General features: G+C 41.0%; 1 protein-coding gene across 2 annotated transcripts in view; it reads right to left on the reverse strand.

Moving 5' to 3' along the window:
* LNX2 (ligand of numb-protein X 2) overlaps nucleotides 1-18,596 on the reverse strand; it is a 59,940-nt gene extending 41,344 nt beyond the window's left edge. For both annotated transcript variants that reach the window (XM_050970606.1, XM_050970608.1), the window contains exon 1: nucleotides 18,434-18,596. The gene's annotated coding sequence lies outside the window, so the exon portion shown is untranslated. The remainder of the gene's footprint in view (nucleotides 1-18,433) is intronic.
* Nucleotides 18,597-18,726: the final 130 nt, after the last annotated feature.

An 18,726-nucleotide genomic window follows, 5' to 3' on the forward strand; every position in this document is an offset into this window, starting at 1 on the left:
AAGAGGAGCATCCTTAAAATGCCGAGCAGAGCGCTGGAAACACCCCGGTATGATTCCTTGGCAGCCGGAACCCAGGATCTGTTACAAAACCTGCAACACAGAGAACGACAGCCCCTTCCCTTCATCACCTTTTTAGTCTACATTTCTTAGCCTTCCATCCCAGTGGAGGCAACAGAGAACACCTGCCCAACAGGAAAAGGAGAATATACTGTTGATCTCTTGGAGGAGGTGATATCACATGGTAACAGGGAACTCCAAGGAAAAAAGGCTGTCGGCATGCTGGTACACATGAATTAATTCACCAATGGGTAATTGAAACAGGACCAGTTCCTCCTAAAGCCACTAAGCAGCTCTAAGGGTTTGATTTCCTTAAAGCAGTAAATTAATCACCTAACCTCACACGAATATGAGTGAAGCCCTAATAGCTGTGGCTCAGCAAATACTAACCTGAGCAGGAACCAGTGTAGAAAATCTGCAGGCACTCTCTTACACCGTGTCCTTTTCAAAACCTAAACTTCACATTAAAATTAACATCAGGCTAAAATGTTGCCAGCCATTTCTCATGAATGCATAATGAAACCTTGCTACTCCCCATAGCACCTCACAGTTTTGGAAACACACCCCACAGAACGCAGGGATGACCTGCACAGAAATCCTTACAGTAACTCTGCGTGTACAGTGGCTTTACAACACAGATGGGACATTTCGAGCCCCTGTCGTGCTATATGCCATAAATATTGTGTAAAGCAACACAATGTTTGCAAGAAAAACAACAAAGTAGATTATGTAACATCCTTTTTCTTTCTTCCACTTCTCTATTTCAGAAAATTCTTGCTTTTTTAAAGAAAAAAAATTAAAGTGGAACATTGAAACTGTTCTCCAAACTGCACATGCTTTCTATAAAAGTCTAAATTTCTGTATAGTTTTATAATTCAGTATCTCAATACTAGAGGTGTCTTCAACGCAGAAAGTCCATTTTATATACTGAAATTGCTTTACATTTGTTGATTAAAAAAGGAGGGGAAATATTATTATGGTTTTCTTTCAAATTAACTAAGTTTCTGGCTTTTTGAATACTATAAAACCATGCTTATTTGCAAACTCACAAACTACAAACAATTATCTTCCACAGCAGCTTTTATAAAGTCTAGTAGCTCCACTTTAATATTATTTTTCCCTTATACTGGACATTACACAAATGACATACAGGAGAGTCGACGACCAGCTAAACGTGATAACCACCACATTCCTCAGACTGTCCTTCTCTTTCATTTAGTTCCATGAAGTGAATGAAAAAAACCACCCAAATCTAGAAACACCATGATAAAGGAGCAGTAGAAGAGGGTTCTCCAGCAGCCAAGGGTTCAGTTTGAGGTCTCAGTGGATACCTCAGAAGACTTCAGAGTGGCCTTTATAATATCCTCCACTTGAGAAAATATGATCCAAAGTAAATCATCCCTATGAAAAAGCAACAAATCTGTTTTTCCAGCTTCTTCCTTCTTGGCTTGGTATGGCTTTAAACAAACAGGCTTAGATAAACAGCATAATGAAGAGGACTGATGTCTTTCTGCTTCACGGAAGAGCTGCATGGCCTAGATGAGAAGACATCATCCTTGGTGATATGATCAGACCAGCTAAATAAATTGCCCAGTCAGAAGTGAGGCCCATTCTGCTCCTTCCCATGAGATAAAACCTGAGATGGTATTTCAAAGACATAGCACTAAGAAAACTTTTGACCTCTGCTGGAGACATTTCCAACAGCATTAAAATGACAATATCAATGATAGTTATGCTAGGCTAGAAGCACTTTCTTTGGGTTTTTAAACCTACTGGTAATGCCCCATTTCAGCTGAAGAAACAACACAAACCAATCCCAGCTACTGTATTTCTCTGTGAGCACACCAGTGCTACACCTACACAGGCTTCCTTCAGCACATGTGTCATTAATTGAAGTCATAGCTGGAAATGGCATTTGCTAAGACAGCACGATTTTTACCACGAGGATCTCAGCTGTATGGAACAGCATGGTGAAACACCACACAGCAAAGGAAGGGGGTGTAGGCACAGCCTTTACCCTGCCACACAAAAGCTGCTGCCACTAGCCTCCCTCTGAACCCACAAGCATCAGTGCTGCTCCTTCTATGGAAGAAAGGAGGAAGCCAAAATCTGCCTGCTCAGCCAACGTGCTGAACAAGAATTCTGGGTGTGAGGCCCCAGAACTGCTTTCAGAAGCCATGTCTTCAAAGACCTGAGTGGCTGAAGGAAGCCTGCTCTCCTGAGTGTTGAACCTGTTCTCTCCAACAACGTGGAGTTTAACACACAGACTCTGCAGCTTTAGTAGCACTTTGCAACACAAAATTTAACATTTTAAGATTTAATTTAAACTAAGGCATGCCACATGATTGCAAAGAGCAGCTGAATAATGAGATTTAGAGGAAAGAAAGAAAAACCTACCACAAAACCCCATATTATACCAACCAAAAAAAAAATGCATTCACAAAGGAAGAGGTAAACAACTTTTACTCTCATTAAAAAGTTGAGAAATGTGCACACCACCACTAAAATATAATTAATACGCAGCCTTCAGGAGAGTCCAAAGGAGCAATTTAATTAACCACCCACTGATTTCATAAATGACAAGAACACACAAAGGTAATGGCACCTTATAATTGAAAATGTCCTGTTTATTTAGCTGAGCAATTGTGCTGGTCTATGTTGTGCATAAATATGAGGAAACACATTTTCAACTCATGACATTTTAACTTTGTAAGGTGTAACAGAACAACATACTGCCCACGATACAGTCACTATACTTCACTTATTTAATGCCTTTACCCAATAACCTCTAAGTCACTGACAATCATAAAGGTTTTAACCTTTATAAACTTTTCTGATGGGCTTTTTCTATGCCCTCTTCAGAAATGTGGAAGAGCTGAGAGGAAAAAAAAAAGAATTTTACTGGTATGCCACTTCAAACAAACTATTGCATCATTCAGGGACTTAGTTCGTATCTGTAGTTCTCCCATTTTTGAACAAAGAGACCCTCTGTGAGCCCCACGAAATATTTCTGCTGATGATGTTCTAAACTCATTTTCTCATTTTCTTTCTTTTCTTTCACATGAAGAAAGTTTCCTTTCAGCTACTACATCCTTTGTAAAGGAAAAAAGAGAAGCAGCTCTTACCAAGGTAGGAAAAGAACATAGCAAAACATGTGAAAGGCTCTTCCCTGGTTTTTTCATTGAACTTTTCACGGATAAAGCTGGAATTAATATTCCTTTTCACATTCACAAATCTCAAAATGCCTTTGTGCTGCTACATTTAAACCATCAAAGTCTATTTGACTGAACATGAAACAGAGAGTAACATCTGAATTTATGAGCTGTTCATCTCCCTATCTAATGGAAACACTTAGAAGTGCTCAAAAGAGATGTGGAGAAACTGGAGAAGGCCCAGAGAGGGGAAAGATGATCAAAGGAGTGGAAAATCTGCCATATGAGGAGAGGCTGGGAGAACTGGGTTTGTTCAGCCTTGAGGAAAGGCTTAGGGGAGACTTTATGAACATGTTCCAGTATTTAGAGGGTGGCTACAAAGAAGCTGGAGACTCCTATTCTACAAGGAGACACATGGAAAATATGAGGGCTTATGGGTACAAGCTATCTCTGTGGATATTGTGATTGGACATAAAAGGAATGTTTTCCACAATGAGAACAATCAGCCACTGGAATAATGTCCCGAGGGAAATGGTGGATTCCCAAATGCTGGACATTTTCAAGATGCATCTGGAGAGGGTGCTGTACCATCTTATCTAGCCTGTGCTTTTGTTGAGAAAGGCTGGACCAGATGATCCTTGAGGTCGCTTCCCCCTGGTATTTTCTGATTTTATGACTTATACTTGCTTTGGGGCATGCATAATTTAAAATAACAGACTGAAAATATTCTTCAGGTATAAAAGTCTCCATGGAAAAGCTGACTTGCCAGATTTTTAAAAGGCTTTCCCTAAAGGATTCAACAACATTCCACACAATGATCCTCAGCAGTCCAACACCACCCCAGCAGCAGAGTGGACAAGGATGGATGTCTTGCACATCAGTCTCAGATCTCTCATCCCACCTGTCCACTTTATCAGCCACCATGCAGTGACATCAATGACTTTACATAACACTGTCTCCCTGCACACCTAATACAGAAAAAGCACTCCTCAACAGAAATTGCACCATTAAATATTGATCCCAACAGCATCACTGCACAATGGAACTACCTGAAGTGATTAGCTCACGTGTACACATTAAATACACACTTCTGCAATTCTAGATCCAAGAGTGAAATCTTGACCTAGTGGTATTAGCCAGCCATGTTGACTGTTCCTGAGTTTCCTGTCATTAGGTATTTATGATATTTACTCAGTCTGTAGCAAACTGTCACCAGCCATACCTAACTGGATTAGCTGCCCATCAGTAATGCCATCAGATATATAAACATCTTTTTTAAATTATAAAAGCTTCCATTATATTTATGCACTATGGTTTACTTACCAATGAGGTGAGGAAAGAAGAGTTCTTGAATAAATACCATAAAGCATCCTCTAATATTTTTTCTAAACTTTTTTCTTTTCAAAGTCCTTCCAGCTTTCACGTGTTAACTGAAAGCATTCATATCAGAAACTGGTAGGCCACAGGTACTGCCTGTGCCCCACACCCCAGCAACAGCACTTTTGGGTTCCTTGTTACTATTCCTTTTGGTTCTCAAAGGACTTTTGGGCACATCACTACAGGATTGAGCACAACAGTGTTTTCCAATGGTTAATCATGATGACTGCAGCATGTTTCCAGGATGCATTTGCCATGTGAAAATGGTTTAGATTTTCTGCTTCTAAATGTTACAGAAAATATACTGCTTAAATTTAGTACATCATTCAACTGCCTGCAGCTTCCAAAACAATCTGGACTGCTCAAACCGAGTTGTTTCTAACGTTTACTACTGAAATGAACTTGATCAGAAATAATTACTTTCTTCCATCCCGCCAGCATATTTTGAAAGAAAAATCAAGCTCCACAAGTCTCTGAAAGAACTCCACTTACCTATCATATTTCTCCCTAACAACTGCACTCAAAGTTTCTCCAGTGGTCTTACCTGCAGTCAGAGCCCACCCACAGTACACAGATTCCATGTGCTAAGTTAACAAGGTAAGAAGCATTAGGAAAGAGACTGACCACATGTAGAAAAAACCTTTATCAGACAACACTTGTTACAAGTGTTGTGCTCCACTGGGGAAAGCTCTCGAAGATAAGCAGTGTTTTTTTAACTCACCAAAAGTCACCTGGGATGCAAGACAGATGGAAAGTAACAGGGAGTCCTCACAAACACAAAAGAGCTCCTAATTTTTCACAAAATATCAGAACTTCCCATTGCAGCAAGCAGAAATACCAGATCTTGAAGGCTACTTTCCTCAAAACCTTCCTGTAGGAATTCCTGTACTGCCTGTTTCTTTTTAAGTGGGTTAAATGCTGCCGATTTCCCCCCTACCGTTAGGAAGATTATATTTTCCTTTATAACAGCATTCTCCCAAGTTCTCTCCTACACAAGTTTGAAGAGAGAGCCAAGGTTGTTGGCAGCTTGTTTATGAAACTGGCCCTCACTATCTCCCCAGTCAGTCCAGAAGGACAGACAGTAGCTGTCCGTCCTCCCTCCTGGGGTGATCCCTCAGCCTACTTCTGTGGTATATGGGACGGATGCAAGGAAATAAGTTATCAAGTGATCAAAATACACACAGAAAAATAATTAATTTTAAGTATTACATGAGAGATATAAGTAGTCTATTAATTGCATCTTCTAGATTAATTTCTAATTCCATCAGGTCATGGCACAGTGAAGTAATTTAAATCAAGGGATTTAACAGCATTTTGAATTAGTTTAATAATGCTAAACCTTACTGTATATATTCAAGTATTTAACTCACAAGAGCTGCTTTTTTTTTTTACCATTCTGTAGTATTAGTTTAAAAATCAAATGGATTTCATTACCATTCCTGGTAGAGAACCTTATTTAAATTTTACAAGAATAATGAAAATAAACAATATCATTTCCCATTTAAACACAACTTAAACCTTTAAACTTAGAAGAGCTCAATTAAACAAATCATACTGCTTATTATTACAAAATTAATTTTCTTGGTGCAGTAATATTGCTTTTTTACTATCTGTCCCCACTTCCACCAAAGGCTTGTTCCATTTCTACCACTGAACAGCCCTTCCATTTGCTGGTATTCCACCACAGCACATAATTCCGAAAGCAGATGAGTCTTGCCTTGAGGTTGGATCACTGCCCCCAAAAATCTCATCCTTGCAGAATTTCTTCTGCATTCTCAAAATAAGAATAAAAAGAAAATAAAGTATTGTCCAGCATGTTTTTTCAGTTTCTCTGCACACCAGCAGTTTGACTACTTCAACATCAACAGGCCTGCTCAGCACAGGGCTGGCTCTCGCACAACCCACACGGATTCCTCGACCCAGCAGCTCAGACAGCACTTGCTATGTTTTAGCAAGTACCTGCTCCTGACTGCTTCCACTTGCACAGGCTCTCCCATGGCTTCTGGCTGTACAAGCAACCCTCAGGGTGCCTTTCACTAGCTCTATCTCATTTCACATTTCAAGAGAACAGAAAAACACAGGGCTCAGCTCAGGTAACTTGTAGCTCACAAATCCAGACCTTATGCCATCTCCCTACAACTCTACTGGCATCACAGACAAAGGGTTATTTTTAAAATGTCTTATTTTTTAAAGGGTTTTTTAAAAAATGTCTTATGTACATTACCTGGTTTTAGTGAAATAGAAAATAGAAAATTCTACTCAAAGAAAAATACCCAGACTATCTGCTGTAAAAGTGCCTGGGCAAACAACTTGAAAATTCCTTAAGGACATCAAATACCCTTAAACTCAATTTTCAGAATTGACAGAAATCTACTCTACTGCTACATTTCCTAAGTAGTTTCTTGCCGAAGAATTACATTAAGAGTTGGGGGAAAAAATCAGTTATTTCCATGCCAAGGCCTGAATTCCCTTTTTATAAACTCAAGGATTTCTAAATACACATATTTATCATAAATAAATAAATAAATAAATAAATAAATAAATAAAACACAGGAAAATTTTTCTTCCAGAATCACTTTGCAGTGTAACAAGAACAGTACTTTTCCTTTACTGCATTATTATGTTTTGGTACTAACCCAAAAGTTCACACCATTTTCATTTCTTTATTGCCAATAGCCCTCTAGGAAATGCTGCCATCAATAGTAAATCTACATGAAGTCACACTCCTCTGGTGCATTTTGTGAATAGCAATCAGTTCATAACACAATCCTGCTCAGTTTAAATTCAGTTTATTCTTCAATTACTCTGCTAGCCCAACTCTAATTTATTATATTTTCTGGTACATTTGATTTTGAATATTATGACATCCTGGCTCATGCCATTAGAGAGGAAACATAAAATGGTGAGGATGTCTAGGGACGGCTGAGAGTAAGATGGCAACAGCCTGGAAAATTAACAATACCGCTGTCTGTGCTCAGCTAGACCGCTCCCGCATTAGCACTAAAAAAAATATTTCTCTAATACAGACTTGTGAGCCAGGAATAGCCTCAGGGGCACCATAAAACCCCAGCCAGTACAACAGGCAGCTGGGGTGGTTGGGTGGGCAGACAGCAGCCTCTGAGCCCACTGGGGCAGCTCAGCTGCAGCAGAAAGAAAACGCTGGCCCTGCTGCTGCTTGGAGCTCACCAAAGAAAGAAACCAACACGGTTCTAAATGCCATCAATACTATATACATTGATTTTTGGGTGGGCTTTTTTTAGCATTGCACTGTCTCAGTCCTAGCTACCATTTCTTTCTCCCAGCACCCAAGGTGAAATGAGAGGCAGCAGCCAGAAGACTGCTCAGAGGACCTTTCTTGAGAAGCTGGGCAGAAGTAAGGGCTTCACCTTCCACTCTGGTTTGGTGACCGACTGCATTAACCTTCAGGGCACGCTGCCAGCCCCACCTGCTTACTCAGGCTTTTGCCAACAAGGGAAGCTCTCACTGCACTGCTGTGTCCTTCGAAGATGCATCCTTTTTCACTTACTTCTTACTCCTGCCTAACATTTGGAGTTGGAACTCCTGAATCCAGAAAATGGAGGGGCAGTCCTGATGGAGAATATCAGACTCTTGTATTGATATCTGACCTTTTTTCCTACAACAGATTCTGACAACCTCAAACATGAAAAATGCTTATGTTTCTGTACAGCTTGCTCTGTCCCAAGAAATTCCACTCTGAGTTTTGTAAATAATGTCTATTTCCCTTCATTTGTTCTGAAAGACCGAAAACAGCTTACCAAAACAACATGCAAGAGTGAATGCTTTACAGGGGAACCCAGGCAGGTCCATAAAGGGCTGCTAGCATTGGAAAGAAGCAGCACTAGGGGAAATCTGTCTGGACCCAAATCCTCACTCGTTACTTTGTTCTCCAGAAACAAATCAAGCAGACTTATTTTCCCCTAAAGGATAATGCAGTTTTCAGCTGTCTAGTAGCTCAGGCAGTATTTCCAGCTCCTCCTAAACCTCACAAGCAATAAGGATTTTACTAATGATGTAGTTGCTGCAACTGTTGCATTCAAAAAACGATGTCAAAAATTACATGTAAACGATGCCTGCAATTACATGGAGGTAATTTACAAAAGAAACAAGGGCCATGCTTTAGCTTATTCACTGCCTTTCAATTTTCCCTCACTTCTCCTGAGCCTATGTTCTAACTCAGTTGCTGGTTTCTGTTCTGAAGCTTTTTCCCCCCCTGGAACTCAATCCCACACAAAGGACAAACACAAAAGAGAATGGCATAAAGGATGCTTAAGCATACTTCCACTGCTAAGTTACTTGATTTCACACTTAGAAAACCCCACTGAAAGACAGTTATTGGTGCATGAGAAATAGGGAGTACAGTTACAGCTTGTGAAGCCTGATGGAGTCAGAGCAAATCAAATCAGGCCATATTTAGGTGGGATGAAGAGGGACGAGGGGCTCTCCCCTCCTGTTAAGTACTATCACATGCCCCAGTGTAATGCAACATTACCACCATGATGAGAAAGAAAAGCTCCTCTCATTTTTGTGTGTTGGTACCAGGAAAACACACCACAAGTTCTTCAGAAGCAATGACAACTCCAGCTGTAACCATTTCTTCTTCTCAATCCTGTGTACTCATAAGTCACCTGCCTATGCTTACACTGCAAATCAATGCACATACTCCAGTGTCTCCCTGCACCTGCTCTCATTACCCTGTGTTTGAAACAAATCCTGAATTGAGACTGGAGACTTGATTTCACTTCCCAGCGGGCAGAGTAATCATCAATAATTGATGTCAGTTGGTTGCATTTGGGGCACTGCCTTGGGTGTGCAACGGAGAGTTATGGTATGCACCAAGGAAAGGAGGATTTGTATATAAATTGATTTAATAATCTGAAAAAAATCCCTCAGTAAACAAAGGAAATTTACAGATAATCGTATTAAAGATTAGGTTGTTTTAAAACAATGCAGAATGTATTAGAGAACATCTGGGGAAAAAGATGTAGTACTAAAAGCAGAATCTTTGGGGAAAATAAATTCCCCCTCAAACAGGAGACAGTAATTAGTTCATTATTAAATCCTGATCCTTGTCAATTCATGTTAAATCAGAGCACTTTTTCCATTAATGACTGTTATCACTATACACAAATGCAATTTTATAGTTAAATATGTAAATATATTTACATACAGTTTTAACTCTGATTAAATGACTGCTTGATTATCTCACTTATTAACTGCTTCCAATTTATTTCAAATTTGAGAAGCAGGATAATTTTATGTCAAAAAAACTAAGTTTAATATTAAAAAAGGACAGAACAACCTGTGGACTAAGAAAAATATATCATGATAGCAAAAGTAATTTGGTGTCTTTCCTTTCATGTTTATTCATCAGCTGGAAAACTAAGAAAATAACTCCTTTTATCTTACAAAGGTTACTCTTTTTCCGTCACCCATTTACTGTGTTCTGAAGTTTTGGTGTGGCAATTTATATGAAAATCCCCACAATGAAACCCATAAACTGTTCCTGACATTTTCTATAATCAGTGTTGACAAATAACAGTACTGCTCTTCTATTTAAACAGTGCATGATTGAAGCTCCTCACTGCTGTAACTGCTGACAGCATCAGAAGACCATTTACTTCACAACTAAAAAGTAAAAACTACAGAACTGAACAATAATTAAATTGGTAAAAACATCCTAGAGCATATTCCTATAATGTCTTTCACTTATGTCATGGCTTTGCATACATCAATTTGCATTTTTTTTCCATTCTTCCATAAAATACTTAATGTTAGAGCTAAATCTGGCAGGACCTCTAAGAAGGGAGGGGAAGTTCTGGGAAGGGGAAAGGGAAAGTACAGGGTTTGTTTTTTCCCTTTTTATGCTGTTTTACTTCTTCACATACAGAAATTAATTTTATATATATACACACACACGTAAAGTTCAATGACAAGCAGAATGCTAACCAGATCTGCACAAGCAGAGATTAGATTGAGCCTTAGCAAAGAAAGCCCATCAGGGATGCTCTGTTGCAATTGTATCATCATAACTGTGCTGAATTCAGTGACTTCTTTGGGAGCAGAAGCAGGCAAAAGGACTCTCTTGCCCATAAAGAGCCCTATGGAGTCACCGCTGTGGATTCAATTGTATGGTCAAGCTACAGGGATGGCAAAATAGGACTCAATATGTGATACATCACCTGAAAAATTATATATACAGGATAGCAATTGCTCCTAATACACATGGGTGCATTGTAGTGAAGTCCCTTTTCTCCTGCATATCAACTTAACCTGCTAAGCAAGTTTTTGGGTATAGACAGACCCGTCTATAGGAACACTTTAGAACCATGCTCTTTATCCTCAAAGTCCGTATCAGCTAAGACGTAACTCTCTCCTCTTTGACAATCTGAGGCAAAAATAAAAATCTCAGCACAATGTTGACATTACTGTGTGAAATAAGTTGCCTTCACTGAACTTGAAGCTTATTTAAAGGCTTCACCTGTTGTGAAACTCACATGTGATTGTTTGTAGAAGGCAAAGAAGCAAGTCAAACTGTACCTGAAATTTCCTAGTCAAGTATCTTCACCTTGTAACAGCACAGCACTTCAGAACATTTCCTGCCTTCACAGCTTTCCAAACTTTTCAAAATATAAGTTAGCAAAGCATTACACTTCTACAGCGTTTCTCTGGTCAATGGCATACATCCCTTACTGCAGAAGAAAGGACTGTTAACAGTTTTCATTTCACACTCCAGTGACCCAAAATCTTGTGCTACCACTCACTTAAGTGTTAATTTTCCCACAGATTCTCTTTTTCTGCTTACATGGCAAGACAGCTCAGGTCAAGTGCTCAGACAAGCTGTGCTGCTGATTCTCCTTTTTACCACCACTGAATCACCTTCACTTTTGCCTCACCGCAAAGTTATTTTCCCTGCAAAAAAGCAGTAGAGCCACATTCAATAGAAAGTCAGCAGCTACAGTCAAAATGGATTTCAAAGTGGGAAAAAAGCCTTCCTCACAACTAAATCCTTATAGATTATTTATGCAGGATCATTCCAACACTGTATAAATACACTATGATAGGTATATTTGCTGCTGTGCATGTGGTGAAGTCCAATTCAGTTTGTGTCCCTTCCAGCTACAGAATATAAAAGTATCAGTGCTGAACAGACATGCTGAGCAAACCCCCTGATAACAGGAATGAAGAGTAGTTACTTTGTCAGACAAAGTAGAAAGATACCTTTTTTATTGGTGATTTCAAAAAAAGCAACATTTGGGAGCTGTCACTGAATTCTTATGAAGCTTTCTTATGCGTATGTAGAGATGGAACTTACGCACAGTTTTAAGATATTTGCATGAAAGGCATGGCAGATCCACAAGTATTTTTAGCCTAATCGAATCTGACTGAGTTTAGCCTTAACTTTAACATCTCAAAGGGATTAAAATAGTTAAGAAGCAAACTCAAAATCTGAAGGCATTCAGTACTGGTTTAATACTAGGCACCCTGAGAATTTTAAACCTTCAATCTTCATTTGAAGCAGAAATGACAGTTTAGCAATGGACTAATTGCAAAAATAGACCGGGAATTGACTGGTACTAATTTTTAATTAACATAAAGGCAGGAACTGGGTGAGCCTTCATTAACTTCTGTCAATAACAATAAAAGGCTGAGAAAACTGGTCTAGAACAAACAAGACATAAAAACAGGAAAAAGAGGCCAGACAGAAGGAAACCATCATCAACCTGCTCCGGAAGAAGCTTGACTGAAAATGTTTTTTGAGAAGTTTAAAAAACAAGTTACTTTAGTTCAGAGTTGGGACAGCCCCCATGGTTGGGGCAGTTCCCAGCACCAGGGAGTGCTATGGTGCACACACACTGTGCCAAGGGTACTCAGAGCTGCTCGATCAGGACAGCGCTCATGGCAAACTCTCCAACACGATCAGAATGCTTACACAACACATCAGGATCTATGTGGTCTTGTGATGCATCGACGAGCTTTCACTCATGGTTAATTCATTCTGATTATAAACAAGTGTTAAACAACTTGATTTTAAAAAAAGCAATGCAAGAGAAAATGACATGGGCCACGGCAATAGATCCAGTAAGAAGAGGGAAGCAGACAAAGAAGGGTGGGCCATTGGTAAATAAATGCATGAAGTAGGAAGTAACAATAAGGAACCCTCCTCTGCATGAAACAGCGATAGTAGTAACTGGTTTGGGTATTTTCTGTAACTTTTAACCTCTGAATAAGTAGAGGCAACTTAGTAAGATGCACACTTAAATATTTAATCTATCATAGATATTCAGTGCACTATCCATGAGGCACATCCAGACATTAATGTCTCCAGCATCCTTCCTGAAATGTGACTTGTTCTAGATGGAAGCTATTTGGCCTGAAGATGGACTTTGAACGCACTGTTTTGTGCAGGCTGTTACTGATGGCAGTGGAAGAATCAGCTGTGTTGAAGTCAGGACATGGTCAGCTTAAGAGCATTGTAGGGGTTACTGGCTTTCTTCTTGGCATTTTGGTTTTGCTGGTCAATTAGAGGAATTATTCGGGTGACGTGGCCATAGCCACAGAAACCCCCACCACAGTCTCCATTCTACTGCCACTATGACACAGCTCATTTCATCTGGGGACTATGACGTATGTAGACAAAAGCACTTTCACTTCATGACAAAATGAAATGCACCAACAATGGTGGCTCAGTGGCTCACTGATACCAGTCAAGCTTTTTTTGTTTGCTTTTTAAAATTAAGATCTTGTTCAGGAATGCCAACCAAAACTCAATGTCCAGAAAAATCACAACACACCTGGATTCTGAAGCGTTGCTTTGTACCACAATAAAAGCCTCCTGGGTTGGTCCTTTCAAAGCCTTTCAGAGCAAACATAACATTCCTGTAGCAGAACATGACAGTTTGTCCAAGCACAAGATAGCAATCACAGAAAATCGCTTCCCACAAACTGGTTTTGGTACACAAGTCAGCCTCCCTCAGGTTTGGTTGAATTTCAATTTTCTTCTGTTATGCCAAAAAACCTCTGCTGTACCAGCTTTCTTCTTCCTATCTATGAACTCTGAAACAATGATTAACACCAATCTGAAGAACAAAGAAGGCCACAGGAAGGTAAGAGCTTAAAATCCTCTATCATTGGTATTCTTTGGTCTTTTGAGGTCACAGTTTTTGACAATGATACTGCACTAAGAGAGGGTTGTCTGCGGCAGAGAGCTCAGATTCAAGCAAAAATTGCATGTGAAGAACATAACAAAAATCTACACAAGTACAACTGCAAGAGTCAATGAAAATGTCAGCATTTAAGAATGCTAATTTGAACCCAGTAATAAACTGTTCCTTTTCCCAATTGTCTTCTAAAGAGCCAGCCCCTGGGAATGCACAACACAGGCATCCTGACATGTTCCACTGGGCTTGTGCAACCTCTTTGGAGAAGGTCATGGGAACATGCAAGTAGTAGTGTGATCTTGGGGGCTGGGGAACACAGCCTGCATCGCACTTCAAAATCACTCCCACTGCAAGGAATGTACAAAGCAGAAGCAGGAAGCATGTAGCTCATTTTTCCCCACTGTGCAGAATAATATCTGACAGCACTACACCACTCCAAGCAACACAATCCAAAAGTCCTGGTCTGCCTTTCTGAAAGTACTGGGTGCCTCCCTTTGCCCAGGCACTTAAGGGTTCTCCTTTAACATGGAACACTTTTCATTGTGCTCTATTGCTAGAAAAAGGATGAATAAGTCATAGTTCCTTCTGTTTCATTATCTAGAACTACTTATTACTACCATTTACAACATTCTGAAACTGGATTAGTTCATATATTGGATATACTACTTGAGCAAATTGCATTTTGTTCTACAAACAAGGGTTCTTCTGAAAAATTCTGTATAGTCCATCAAACAATGGTTAAATACATCAAATCTCTCCAATTAAATACAAAACCATTTCCTCTTCCAAATGACAGAAGAGCCAACAAGAAGAGGTGATATGCTGAACCTTGTTCTCACCAACAAAGAGGGTCTGGTACGCAACGTGAAGCTGGGGGGAGCCTTGGCTGCAGTGACCTTGGAATGGAAGAGTTTGAGGACCTTAAGGCAGCGAGCAGGGAGCACAGCAGGCTCAGCACCCTGGGCTCCAGGACAGCAGACTGGCCTCTCCAGAGATCTGCTTGGTTGAGCATCATGGGATAATGTCCTCAAGAGAAGAAGAGTCCAAAAAAGCTGGTTAATATACAAACATCACCTCCTCCAAAACGAGGCTTTGAGCAACCTGGTCTAGTGGCAGGTGTTCCTTTCTAGGGGGATTGAAACTAGATGATCTGTAAGGTTCCTTTCTCCTCAAATCATTCTGTGATGACTCAGTGATTCCTCTCTGTGGAACAAAAGAAACACAGCCAGGCAAAATAGAACATCTATCACTCCATCCCGAAGTGAACCAACTTTTCCTGGGTAAAATTACCTTCCATATAACATTGATCTGACTCCTTTATAATCTAATAATTACTTTCTTACCCTATTTAATGTGGTTTACTGTGATGACACTAAGAAAATTCTAGATATTCTTAACAACATGCGACAACTCCGGAGCAATATTAACTTGCTTACTTGAAGCAAAAATGAGACTGAAAATATTGAGCTATGTTACCCCAAGTTTCCATGTCAAATATAGCTCCCACTATTTGGATGGAAAAAACGCAAAACAATTTGAAATCTTGTATGCTCACAAGTTATCGGGCTTTATATCAAACAGCAGCATACTTTGGCTTTTGTGTTCACCACCTAACACAGAGCTCAGCAGGAAAGACTCCGCAAGAGATTCCACTCCTGTTCCAGCCCGCAAATTACTTGCTAAACTGACATCAGTTGAAATAACTATCTATGGGAATATAAAGGACTGACATCTCTGGTACCACCAAAGTGCCTCAGAAACAAAAGACACACCTGTAGTACTGCAAAGCACATTGCAAGGATGAAGCCAGCTTGGGTACAGCTGGTATCCCCTACAACACAACAGCGGGGCTGGGGGCATCTCCATATGTGCCAAGGTGCAGCCCAGTGCCATCAGCCACCTACACTACCTCATGCAGAATACACAGCAGTCAGTATGAAAACACATGACAGGTTCAGCCCATGAATTTTGCAAACATAAATCCCAACCTCAAAAACATTTACTTGCAGGCTCATCATTAAGCCTAAGAGCAGACCCTGTCATTCCAAAAGAAAGACCTGGATGTTTAAAATTAAGCATATGCAAGCACAAATATCTAGAAAATTAGAACGAAAAAAACCACTCCACAATATTATTAACTTTTTTTTGCTCCATAGAAACCGTGACCTATCAATCACATAACTTAATACTAACATTTAAAAGCATTTTCATCTTCAAAAGGCACTACAATTTCTAAAGGACAAACTCCACTGACCTAATAAAGCAATTTAACAGCATGCAATGCAATGGTGTCACAAATAAAAACGCTTTTGCCAACCAGATCAACAAAGAATTTTCAAATATCAGAGACAAGCCACTGGCATGTCAAATAGCCAACCAGCTTCCCCTGGGGCCTTTTACATCAGGGAGCATTTTAACACCAAATGAATATTGTTTTCTTATTAGTTACAGCTGTTCATGTCTACTAGCTCTTTAAACAAGCAACATTTTGCTGATGCAAGGCAATAATTTATATTCATTATCTAGTACACATCACGTTTTTACACATTTCACTTTGATATTGTTGGTTTAACTTCTTCCCAGTTGCTTTCAAATATGTTAACATTTTTTAGAAGTACAGAAAACGGAGATGGAAAGAAGAGGGGGATATTTTGGCATATTTTCAGATATACAGTTTTAACTAGTAGCTAACAAACTTCTGCTGCTTTTCAGTAATGCAGGCCCATAAATATATACCAAGATTGTGACTGCTCAGTAAGCATAAAGGCTTACAAAAAAAGAAATTTTCACTGAGGAGATCAGTGCTTCCATGAGAGCACACAACAAACAAATGCCAAAGGTTGCAATGTCAAAGCCACTGGTTTTGGCAGGACAGGTTTTAGTACGCTTATTTTTTAACTCATCTCAAAAGAACAGTATTTTTCCACCCAATCACCAGCTTACATTCCTCTTGCAAAGTTTTGTCCCTAAACTGTCACATGTTTTGTTGTTCTGGTAACAGAAAATTCAGGTGTGGTGTTAGGAAAAGATACTACCTTTGCAAATCTCAGACCTGAGTCCAAGGCCCTCGGCTCCCTCTTGCTGAAGTCACCAAGCAAAGTAAAGGGTGAGAACAGTCAGAAATTCAGTAGTGCAAACTCATAGCAAATTTCTGAGTTTTAATATCCATACATTTTAGAATTTCAACAGTACAAGCACTTTAAAACATAATATCACAACCTTTTTTTATTTTAAAAAAATCACTTGGCCACAATAGTCTTCTTTACAGCCTGCTGACTCTGGAGTTAATAATTTTATATTGTACTGTGTTCAGGGGAGAGGATTTCTTACTCAATGACGTAAGAAAAAAAAAAGAGTAATTATAAAGGACTCCTATTAAGTCTTACGGTTCTAGCAAGTACACTGACATAACTTGTTTCCATTTTGAGGAAATGTGTTTTAATAAAGTCGGGGCAGCATATGGTACTAACGTGGTTATTTTCCAAGTGGTACGGACACTAACCAAAACCATCTGATGTTTCTTCCTAAGCCTCCTTGATCTGCTGCTGGATTGCAGCTTAGAATAAAGCTTTACAAAGCCCGAAGAAGCAGGTAGAAGAATAAAAAAAAATAAAATCAGGAATTCAAAGTGTTTATTTAATGAGAGTGCAGTTCAGACCAGTTCCTATTTTGAACAGAAGTTCGAAAGTATTTATGATTGGAAATTTATTTCCAGAGACTATCAAATGTAGTCCAAAGCTAATCCCTCACAGACATTTTTTACTCTGCACACAAAAAAACCCCAAACCCCTAAATCATGTAATTAAAAGAGGAATTAAAGGAAGCTCAGAAGTACTTAATAGATTTCTAGAGAAGTAAGCAATCAGCACTATGCATTACGAACACGATAAGAAAAGTCACCAGAGACGACCAGATTGATTCCTGCCAGAGCTCCAGGAACGGTTTTCTCCGTTAGTTGACCAAGTACTACGATTCCGTCAAGAGCAATGATAATTTTAAACTACGCCTTGTTAGGAGTATAAAAGGCTAAAAGTTTTCTAAGCACATTTTCATGGCTAAGAGCTAACAATTGATGGGAGAAACCAGAGAGCGTGGGTCAGAGCTCCGAGGGCTAGACTGAACGTTTGGAAATAGCTGCCAACCACACGGACTCCAGCGGCATTTCGCAGCCAGCCCCGAGTTCCTCTGGCGCAGCTGTAAAACACACAACCTGAAACCCGCTCCTGCAGCAGGGGTTCGCTCGCAGCTGTTCCTCTGCCTCCCCCGCACGCAGTAATCTGACTCCTTTCCAGAAAAGCGCTTCTTTAATGAAACCACACGAGAGCAGCATAGGTGTATCGGGGGACCCAGAACCAGGCGTTTTCCGAGTGGGTCTCCAGAACCGGAGTCCACAGCTCAGCCTCGCAGAGACGCGCTGCAGGGGCAGGCGCCGCCGAGCTCAGCCCCGCCGGCGAGCCGGGGGCTCCAGGGCGGGGACGCTGCTCCCAGGCTGCCACCTCAGCCCCGCACGGCGGCTCCGGGGCCCGACCCCACTCCCGTACTTGTTGCCTGCGCAGAGCGGCTCAGCCCGGCGCCGCCGCCCCCTCGGGGACCCCCGCGCCGCTGCCATGAGGGAGGCTGAGCGGGGCTGAGCCGCCCGGCACCGCGCGGGGCAGGGAAGTTACTCACCGCGCCGGCTCCGCGCCGCGCTCTCCTCCTCAGCCGCGCCGGCTGCGCCCGCCCCGCCTTAGGGGAAGCAAACTCCGGGCAGCAGCACTTGGAGAACGTGTCTCGCCGGGCCGGGCCGATGCTCCCGCCTCCACCCCCCGCCGCGGGCAGCGGCGCGGCCCAAGTGACAGCGGCGCTCCGCCACTCCGGCGGCGGCCCCGGGCGCGGGGCCGGGCGAACCGCAGCCTATGGCAGCGGGGCCGGGGCGGGACGCGGCGGAGCCCCGGGCCGGGGTGTCCCCGCCGCTCGCCTGA

Source organism: Serinus canaria, chromosome 1 (genome assembly GCF_022539315.1).
Source record: "Serinus canaria isolate serCan28SL12 chromosome 1, serCan2020, whole genome shotgun sequence".
NCBI classification, from domain to species: domain Eukaryota; kingdom Metazoa; phylum Chordata; class Aves; order Passeriformes; family Fringillidae; genus Serinus; species Serinus canaria.